Raw genomic sequence first — 10,582 nt, forward strand, 5'->3', positions numbered from 1 at the left:
GGTTGGAAGGGACCTCAAGAGATCATGAAGTCCAACCCCCCTGCTAAAGCAGTTCCCTACAATAGATCAAACAGGCATCCAGCTGAGTCTTGAATATCTCTATAGAAGGAGATGTCATCCTCTCTGGGCAACCTGTTCCAGTGCTCTGTCACCATAAAGTAGTTCTTCTGTGTGTTAGTACGGAACTTTCTCTGTTCAAGTTTTAGGCTGCTACTCCTTGCCCTACTGCAGTGCACCACTGAGAAGAGCCTGTGCCTCATTGATTTGCCTCCTATGTTCCTTTAGATATTTATAAACATTTATCAGATCCCCTCTCAGTCTTCCTTTCCCCGGGCTGAACAGATCCAGGTTACTTAGTCTTTCCTCATACAGGAGATGCTTCAGGCCCTTCATCATCTTTATGGCCCCCTGCTGGACTTCTTCCAGGAGATTCCTGTCTTTTTTGAACTGTGGACCCCAGAACTGGACACAGTATTCTAAATGTGGCCTCAGCGGGGGAGAGTAGAGGGGGAGGATCACCTCCCTTGACCTGCTGGTTGTGCTCTTTTTAATGCATTCCCACGATACCATTGGCCACAAGGGCACACTGCTGACTCATGGCCAACCTGTTGTTCACCAGGCCCCACAGGTGCTCCCACACAGAGCATCTCTCCAGCGAATTGCCCCTAGCCTGTACCGATGCATGCGGTTATTCCTCTCCAGGTTCAAGACTCTACACTTGCTCTTGTTAAACCCCATCGGGTTCCTCCCTGCTCAACTCTCCAGTCTGTCCAGGAGACAAACTGAATGGCAGCACAGCCTTCTAGTGTGTCAGCCAATCCTTCCAGTTTGCTGATGAAGATGTTGAACAAGACTGGAGCAGGCACCAGCCCCTGGGTAACACTGCTAGTTACAGGCCTCCAACCAGACTCTGTGCTACTGATGACAGCACTCTGAGCTCTGCCAGTCAGACACTTCTCAATCCACCTTACTGACCCGTCATCTATCCCACATTTTCTGAGTTTCATAATGAGGGTGTTGTGGGAGATGGTGTCAAACGCCTTGCTGAAGTCAAGGTATACAATATCCACTGAATATCCACTGCTCTCCCACCATCTACCCAGCCATTGATGACATCATATAAAGCTATTAGGTTGGCTCCCCCTTGGTGAATATGTATTCGCTATTCCTGGTAACCTTCATTTCTTCCAATTGCTTGGACATGGCATCCAGAATAAGTTGTTTCATCACCTTTCAGCTCGGTGATGACCCTCACCCAGAGCATCTGCCAGGTGAAATACTGTCATTAATATAACTCAGGGAGAAAATATGGGCATCAATAGTATAGAGTGGTCCACAGGTCACGAGATGCAGGTTGCCTCCTATTGACAAGTCTCTTGCAAACCATCAAGCTAGGAAGTGACAGCAGATTCCAACCACAGCCCGGGGTTTAATAGTAAGGGGAGATCTTTTGAAGCCAGCTTGTTCCTGGGACAGGAAAGTAGCAAGCTCTACAGCAGTTCAGAGAAAGTAAAAGGAGTACAAGAAAAGACCAGCTTGACTAGAATGCTGCTGTTGACCTCAAGAACAAGAAGGCTATGCATAGAGAGTGAAATCCAAGCTAGATTATTAAGAATTAATATACAATTATAGCAAAGGCAGGGACAGCCAAAATCAGAAAGTCTACGGGGAAAAAAAAAAGGAGCAGAGGAACTATAAACCAATGAACTGAATTTCATTTACAGGAAATAATTCAGGGATGAATAATAAAAAATCTATTTGTAAGAAACTGGAATGTAACAGGATGAGTAAAAACCAATATTAGCTTCACAGTCTAGTCTCGACAAACCCATCTGATTTCCTTTTAAAACAAGGAGACAGACCTCATAGGCCAGTAAGAAGAAGCAGATGTCAGTGTCTTTATTTATTAAGTCCTTAGATACTGCCTTGCCTGAAATTCTCAGAAACCAGGAAGGAATGTGTGGTCTATTGATTACGGAGCAAATGCAGTATTGGTACCCAGATGGTTGAGAATAGGACTTTCCTCTCCAGTACAGGAATGCATTGAAAATACATCCACAGGTTTCTCTCTGAGTCTGACTTCCATCAGTTAGCGCTATGGACTCTGAGCTAGAAGAAAGAGGACTTAATTCACCCAAAGCTGAAAGGATCTGCAAGTACACTGAAGGAACAGAACTTATTTTAAAAGCAGCTCGATGAATTAGAGAGTCAGGAAGAAAAAAGAAAGGACACAGTAGGAATCCATGAAAGATTCTACTCTAAGGAATAACTGACTACACAAATATGGAACTATGGAACTAATGGAGCTGAGGGTTAGAGCAGATTAAAACTGAACTGTTTGTCATTGTTGCTATACTCTTGGAAAAGACAAAAGAGAGATGCGGCCTAATTAGATACAGTCAAGAAGAAAACAAGAATAATAATCAGAGGTCTAGAGAATATAATCTGTGAGGAAAACCTGAAAGAACTGGTGAAGTTTAGCCTTAAGAAAATAAGACCAACAAGAAGCACAAGATGTTTAAAGGTTGACATAAAGCAGGAAAGGTGCTAGTCAGTTCAACTGGCCTATAATGGAGATGTTAAGAAACCATAACAGGCTTAAACTGTAAGAAGGATTCAGGGTTGATGTTATGAAACTAAATAGGGGCAAATAGATGGAAGCAATGAATGAAGAATCCAGCTGTGAAACTTCTGTGACTGGAATGCTTGAAGAACAGGCTGGATAGCTGACAAGAATGACATAAGTGTCCTGCCTCGGGGATCTGGAGGGGGAACAGAGATTTGGTACTAGGCAGTGCCTCTTCTGGGGGAGGCTGAGAACAAGGGCTGGGAAGGGCCCATCCAATATGGAGGACCTTGCTAAAAGCATTCAGTGGGGCAGGAAGGTAAGGAAGCATGCCAAGAAGTTTCTCTTTGCCCTTCCTCAGACTGCTCTCCGTAACCATCCTTCCCGCTCTGCACTTTCTTCCCGCAGAGTCACATCACTGCAGTAGGTGCCTCAGACATTTTTACGCATCTGAGGAGTAGGGAAAGCCAGCCCAGACTATAGGGAGGTAAAAAGGAGGCAAGGGCAGGCCTGAGGGCACTAACGAAAGCTGTAAAGTAGGGCCTGCTGCTCCCAGTGCCATCGCATGTGATGGGGTAGGTAAAAAACCACTTGCTGCTGCATAAGGAAGTTTCCCATAGTCAGAACTGCAAGTGGTGAACAGAAGCAGTGGTTTATGCTGACAGGAGGTGAGAAACCAGTGGTTTGCATTCACATTTTCCCAGTAACCAGCACCCATCTCCTTTGGATGAAGCAACGGGATAGATGGCATGTCTGGAACCCAAGGCAAGTATCTATGTTGTGTGCGCCTTACAGCATTGTGCAGATCCCAGTGTGAGGTGTTTGTTTTCATTTCTTTCTCACAACAGGCATTACAGTATATGTCAAAGACAATCTGCATCTCTAGTCTGATCTTTACAAGGTTCTCACACTGGTTGCAGGGCAGCAATGTAAACAGAAGATTACTGGTGACCACAAGGAGAGACAGGCAGAATAAAGAGCCAGAGAAATAAAACTTATCCTGGTCTGCATGCACCACTGTGTTGCTTCTGTTTCAATAAATACTTGCACTTACAAGTTCAGAATTGCACTACAGGGATCCATGCTTTTAAGATTAAAACGTATTATAAACCTGCATATCATCCTCGGATGGCAGATTAGAGGTTACTAAGTGTTCACATGCAAAGGTAAGTTGCAGGCATATCAGTGCAATCAGATGACCACCACTTTTTTTTCTGTATTCCCATTCCAAATTCAAACTGCAATCTATCCTCTGCCCTGACAACCAAGCACTTTGGGACCTCTGAACTGTACTTTCTGTTATTTGTGATCAAAAGGAAATTGTTCCCTGCTGACATGATGGCAGACACTCAGCATTTCAGATGGAAAGTGATAGCTGAATCTCTTTGAACTGTGAGCTACAACACACTCTTAAAAGAGAACACCAAACTCAACTCCAACATTAAATGAGTAGCTAGCTCATTAAACATTTAACATCAATAATAACCAACAGAAAATGTAGGCTAAGGTGTTCAGCTCACCTCAATTGTTTGATTTAGATTTCATTGAAGGCAAAAGTACCAGCACATCAACTAAGAATGTCCATCAGCTGAGCAGCCTGGCCCCACAAGCACAATGAGCTCAATCTAAATGACTTGCCTTCAGTGAGAGAAAGATTGGTTCCAAGTGTTTTCCTGGCCTTCTGGCTGTTAACAGATCATTCGCTGAATGGTAGTCTCACATTTGTTGCTAATTATTACTGCTAATAATTTTGCCTTGCATTAGCAACTCGTCAGAAATGCACATGAAAGCATAAGAGTCTTTTATGTTTTCATTGGCAAAAAAAACACCATCTCTGAATATTCACTTTCATTTGACTGAACACTGGTGATGTGCACAGATCACGACAATCAAGAGACTTCACAACACAATATGTGCAGCAGATTATATTCCTATAGGTCAAACTCTCTTCTAGCATTAACCAGCACTCCAGTTCCATAGAAGTGCAATGGTTTCACATACATAGGAGCTAGCTCAAATACCCCTTTTCTCTCGTTTCTGCCTTATAGGCCACATCCAGTGCTGCACCTCCCTTTTCACCTTGGGCACAAGCACAGTATGCTGCATTACTACACAAGTTGTTGGCCTTGGCTCCTGTTGGGCCCTGTCTCCCCTGCAAGGATGCTCTTTCCCTGCGTACCAAGTGCTCATGTAAACAAGCATTCAGCCAAACTGCAGTGCATCCAGGGGGAAAATGACAAACGCTCTCTTTGTGGCAGAAGTGGCCCCATTGTCAGAAATCAGAAGAATCATTTCCCGGTTACAGTAGCCTTCAGATACATTGTTGATCCAACTTCGACTCCCAAATAAAGACGCTGAGAATGATATATTGGCTATTCTCTTTCAGTGGCTGACCACTCGAGAGCAAGAATGCAGCTCTCGGAGGCTCAACACAAGGGCTTGAAGAGCTCAGCTGTATTTTCTTCCACTTAAAACTGGAAGAGGTGAATAGCTGGTGAAAGTGGGGAGGAGATTGATGGCTTTGGAAACTGCAAGGCCCTCTCCCCACATGGGACAGCTTTGGTATAGCCAGCCAGCTTTGATCTGACCTTGCCCTCTCTGGCTTGACAGCAATCTCAGCCCGGACCTTGGAAAGACCACCCTTCTCCTGGCAGAAGCACAGATTAGGGAATGAGGAAAAAGGCTGAGTGGGGATTTGAGTTAAGATAAATTTATTCCACAGGAGAGGACAGTCTGTGAGGCATGTAGAAGCTGGGTGTCCTTCTCATGCTTTGACACTCACTCATCACCTCCAACATGGTCTGCGACTGACTGACTTATCACAGTTGTGCTCAGAGCCCCTCTTCTCTACACTGTGGATGGCGTGAGAGCAGTCAGACAACATCCCCGATGGAATGTTCAGCCCCTAATTCTCCAAAAGTCATAAAAAATCCCAAACAGGCTTTTTCCAGATCGAAATCTTTCAGCAGCGTGAGCCCCAAATCCACCTTGTAACTCACTGCTTCCCCCTGCAAGGGAACCACAGCCCCTTCCCCAGGAGCTGCCTCCCTTCTGCTTTCCCTTTCCCATAACCAGCCATCCTTCACCCCCCTGTTTCTGTAAAACACTCAGCACACACGGCAGCTGGGGGGGAGGGACCGAAGGGCTGGTGGAAGCCACTCAGATTTCACATTTATTTAATAGCCGTGGCTGTGCTTGTTTGATTTATCTTCACACATACGTTTGACAGATATGGTCTCATAAAAACTCCACAGAGTAAAAACACCAAAAAGGCCTGCAGCCATACTGTGTTAGCATGCAGTCTGGCTCCAGCTCTGGAGCAAAGCGGAGATGAAGCTTGCTACAGCTGGCAGCAGTGCAAGAAACAGAAAACTCTGGAGTCCGTAGCACTCAAAATGCAGCACACCCAGCTGTATCTGGACACGGGTTCCTCAGGTGGTGTTAGAGTCTGCTCAGAAAATAGAAATTCCCACTTTCCTCTTATCTTGGAATATTCCACTGCACTTTACAGAAATTGCTTCACTCAAATAAACTTGCATTTTGGAGGGGGGAGATTTTAATCTCATCCTACTTAAAAATCTTGTAGGATACTGCTGTGTTCAGAATATCTCACGAAAGCTTATGGATACTTACTGCCACAGCATGGAAGAAGGTTGCTTTGACCCTAACCTGTGAGGAACTTCAGAGCTTGCTGTATTTACACTGTTCCAAAAAACTCTCTCAAAAAACTTAAGGTCTCATTTAGAAAGTTCCCTTCAAACCGACACGGTTCTGACAAATACATTTTCACTGGAGTGGAGCTGACTTGGTACAATTTGTGCACAGAGACTCTATTATGTAGTTCAGGATACAGACTCTACAAAAGCAGAACCTACTGTAAAATATGCATATTTCAGAGTATTTTTTTGTTAAAGGGAAACACGCCTGAAACTTTCATTCCGAGCATCGAGAGAAGCAAAGTAAAATAACCGTAAATGAAGTCACTGGGGTGCTAATGTTGCTGAAAGGTAGGATTCCAGGTGCATTCAGGTGATGTTTTATTATGCATGTAAATAACAGGCCCTCCCCACCAGGTCTCCTAGCTAGCAACACAGTCTGGAAGAAGGTGCTCAGGGCTGAGTGAAAGACCCTGTGTTCCAACCTGCTACTGCAATGGCTGCTCCAGTTCTTTGTACACTACTCCCATGTATAAAATAACACTCATAAGACTTACCAGTAGCAGGGATATAGCACGGCTCCTGGGCTGTTAACAAAAGCAAATGTAAAGACCTGGGTATCAGCCCCATAATTATCTCAGCTGGTGAAAACCACTGAAGAAAATTAGTGGTAAAAGCTGTGACTGTTTCTCTGTGGGCAGATAAGATACCTGTGGTTCCCCCTTTCATTAGAGATGTTTTTTCCTTAGCTACAGAAACCTCATATTTTCTGTTTTAAGTAAATAACTAACAATCTTGCAAGCACCCTTACCTTCAGGACAGGTTCTTCTGATTTCCAAGGACTGTGCTTACTAGACATGGATTGCAGGGCTTCAGCATTTTCTCCTCCTCTTGCTCTATTGCTGACTGAGCAAACACTTCAGTCACTTTTGTATGTAGTAAGGACACACTCTCAGGCAGAAGGCCAACTCTCCTCTAGATACCTTCCTCCACTTGAGTGGAGATCACCTGCAGAAAATATATCAAATACACCAATTATAACACCTATTGTTGTACAAGTTACGATCACTACACACAAATGCCTACATGTGTTGGGCAGCACCTGGGGTTGGACGCTCCAGGCTTCCTCTGTGACAAACCAACAGCGAAGGCTGACAGTCATGGAAATATTAAGGCTGGAAAAAAAAAATCACTGGGATCATCTAGTCCAACCATCAACCCATCACCAGCATGCCCACTACACTACGTCCAACACAGCTCCCTTCAGAAAGAAGTCAGCCATTGCCAGAGGCACTTCCCTCCTTGTCCAGTGTCAGAATAGGGCAAAAGAATCTCCCTAAAAAATCTGTGGGTGACATGGAAGGGCATGGGACAGCACTGAAATGACCACACACAAGTTCAGGCTGTCACAAGAACGTGGACTGTATCTCCCACGTACAGACACAGGAAAGGAGGCTGCCTTCTCACTGATGGCACAGGTACCTACTGGGCATTTCCATTCCTTCCTTTTCTTTTTGGGTATGTATAGAGCTAAGAGCAAAGCACTGACAAGCAGACAACGAATTCAGCTGCCGGTCGGCTGTGCACGACTTTGGGAGCTGCAGGGTGAAAGTGATGCATGGAAATTAAGCTAATTTTAAACTGCAGGCAAGAGAAGAGACTTGCTAGCAGTTACTTAAGAGAAGCTGCTGACTGTTTGAATACCATTAAGAAGATTAATGTCAGCCCGCAGAACCACTGAAAAATTAGGGCTGAAAGGGACCTCGAAAGGTCAGCCCAGTGCATCCCTCTCACCCAAGGCAGGATCACCTAGGGCTCGGCCATCTCTGACAGATGTTGCCGAACTTGATCTTAGAGTTCCCGGCTCCCCAGGCAGTCTATTCTTTATTACCCCTGTCATTAGAAAGTTTTTCCTAACATCTAAATTGAGCCTTTCCTGCTGTGATTTAAGCCTTGTTGTTTTTTGTTGTCTTTTTTTTTTTTTTCTCCTCTGCCACAGACGAGGTGTAAAAATTGTGTGCTTTTATGCGCTCCTAGAGTTCAGTTCTCCCCTTCTTTGGCTTGGGGGATTTCAGTTCTTTCAAGCCCTCTCGGCAGGTAATGGTTCACTCGGCTTCCAGCTGTTCTCCCTGCTCTCCTCTGGGCTGGATCCAATTACACCACATCTCTTCTCATTTTCCATCACCTCAACACCATGACATAGCCGACTTGCACTCGCCGTTTGATCCTTTTCCCGAAGAACTGCTCGTTAACCCGACACTCGGTCCTCGAGGAGCCTCATTGCTGCTGCAGCGTAAGAATATAAGACTAACGCTTAAGCCGAACCCAGCTGAATACCAACCTCCGAGACCCGCAGCGCCTACCCAAGCGCCGGGGCGGGCGGCACGGCCCAACGCTGCCCCCTGGCGAGGCGGCGGAGCCCAAGGGCGAACACGCGGCCGCCGCTGGAAGGTCGGGATCTGCTCGAAGCTCTCCGCCGCCTTCAGCATCAGAAGCCCCGTGCCTTGGGTAACACCCTGCAGCTGTGCTTTAGGGGGATGCACGAAGGGACCCAATGTCAAAGCTTGGAGATAGAGCGCTTTCTGCAGCAGTGTGTAAGCGCCTAAAGGTTCCTGCGTTCAAAGGTATGTGTCACCAGTACAGAATGCTAACAGCTAGAATCATTAGCTGTGAGCAGGGAAATAAAGCTCTAGTCTATACGCTGAGAGGAATCAGTAAGAGACTAGGAAACAGATGGAGTCCTGCCTTGTTCTCACAGGAACATGTTCCTCCAAACCATCAAACTCCAGGGCTCCCAAAAAGAATGGCTTCTGTGACATCACCTCCATCTCCCCCCTTAGTGCCCTCACAGTGCCCTTAAGGCTGAGTCCCAGACCTGTTCTATCTGGGCGTCTCCCACTCTGGCTTCAGGCTCCCCGTGTGCTCCACCCTGCAGCTCCCAGGTAAAGCCAAGTCAGCATTCCCTCCAAAGGGCTGCCTTGTTCAGGGAGAGAAAGAAGGACAGAGGGGATAGACAGACCTGCTGTGTTTGGAAAAAATGGACATTTCTCGTAAGCATGCTGCCACAAGATGTCACATTTTGTCATTGGCGAGAACAGTGGTTGAAAGCCAAAGTTCGCAGAGGGCTAGAGGTCACTCCTGTGCAGGGGTGAGGGGCTTTACTAGCTTTTCAGGGGGCAATGCAACCAAGAAAGTAGGAGTGATAAAAACTCAGGCCTTTCTGACAGCTCAGTAGCTCAGGGTTGAGCAGCAAAGGTCAGGCTACCACATAGCATCAGTCCCCCTCCTCCTTTGCCTATTTGCTCTGCCATGAGAGCATTTTGCGATGCTCACGATCACAAGGTAGTAAAAGGGTAACTCAGTAGAAAGAGCACACATGATGCTGCAGCAGACATGCAAGCACTGCCTTTGCTCTCCTAATAAATCATCTGTATCGGTGCAATGGATGCTTTTTCCCCATACGCAGGCTCTGAGAGATTCTTTGAGCTTGCAGATTAATCAAAACAGGCTGATCTCAGCTCGTTTCTTGCTCTGCCTTAACTACCTCACTCAGCAGGCATCCAAGAGTACCTCATGCCCCCAGCCCCACTCTTTGCCCATCCTGCCAGCAAGCACAGCTGTGGCTTGGCTGCCATTCCTTGCAGCCCGCAAGGAGCCCACCTGCCCGATAGGGATGTGCCTCCCAGCAGCAGCAATTAGCAGATGCAGTAGAGGACCAGGACAGGCAGGCTGCACCCCTCCTAATTGACTGAAAGAAGAAGAACACTTGAACTTGCTCCAAAAGGAAGCACAAGCTTCAGCCTCTCTACATTCATTTATTTGCAGAGCTTGTCCAAACCCGCACGTAGGCAGCAGCTTGCAGACAAGCAATTTAGAGGAAACAGAATCAGGCCAGCACAAGTCAGTTGGAGATATTGACCCTTCTGGCACTTTGGAGGCACACCTTGAGCTCAGCTTAAACACGTTTTTCTTCCCCTCTCTAGGGGAACTGGCCCTTCTTTTCCCCTCCTCAACCATTATTTTCTTTGGCATGATTCATTCCAGCTACAAGTCCATTGTATCCTTCAGCACCGTCTTTTCCAGGCTCTGCAAGCCACGCCAGGCAGAATCCTACAGAAAACAAATCTGAACACCTACATCCCCTTCCACCCTGGCAACTCTCGGGGAGAAACATGCTATCAAATATTTCTGGTTTTAGCCACATAAAGATTTCACCAAAATTTGTCCCGTGTTACATATGTTCAGTAGATCCATTTAGCTTAGGGCAAAGCAGTAGTCAGTAAAAATAAATGAATAAATAATCAACATGCTGCACAAAACAGCTATTCTCCCTCAGGCGATGATGGCATCAACATAGACG

At 46.1% G+C, this 10,582-nt stretch overlaps 1 long non-coding RNA gene across 1 annotated transcript in view; it reads right to left on the reverse strand.

The window, feature by feature from the left end:
* LOC140254690 (uncharacterized) overlaps positions 1 to 7,190 on the reverse strand; it is a 41,764-nt gene extending 34,574 nt beyond the window's left edge. The window contains exon 1 of the long non-coding RNA XR_011904290.1: positions 7,034 to 7,190. This is a non-coding gene — a long non-coding RNA (uncharacterized lncRNA). The remainder of the gene's footprint in view (positions 1 to 7,033) is intronic.
* Positions 7,191 to 10,582: the final 3,392 nt, after the last annotated feature.

This window comes from Excalfactoria chinensis, chromosome 1 (assembly GCF_039878825.1).
Source record: "Excalfactoria chinensis isolate bCotChi1 chromosome 1, bCotChi1.hap2, whole genome shotgun sequence".
Lineage (NCBI taxonomy): Eukaryota > Metazoa > Chordata > Aves > Galliformes > Phasianidae > Excalfactoria > Excalfactoria chinensis.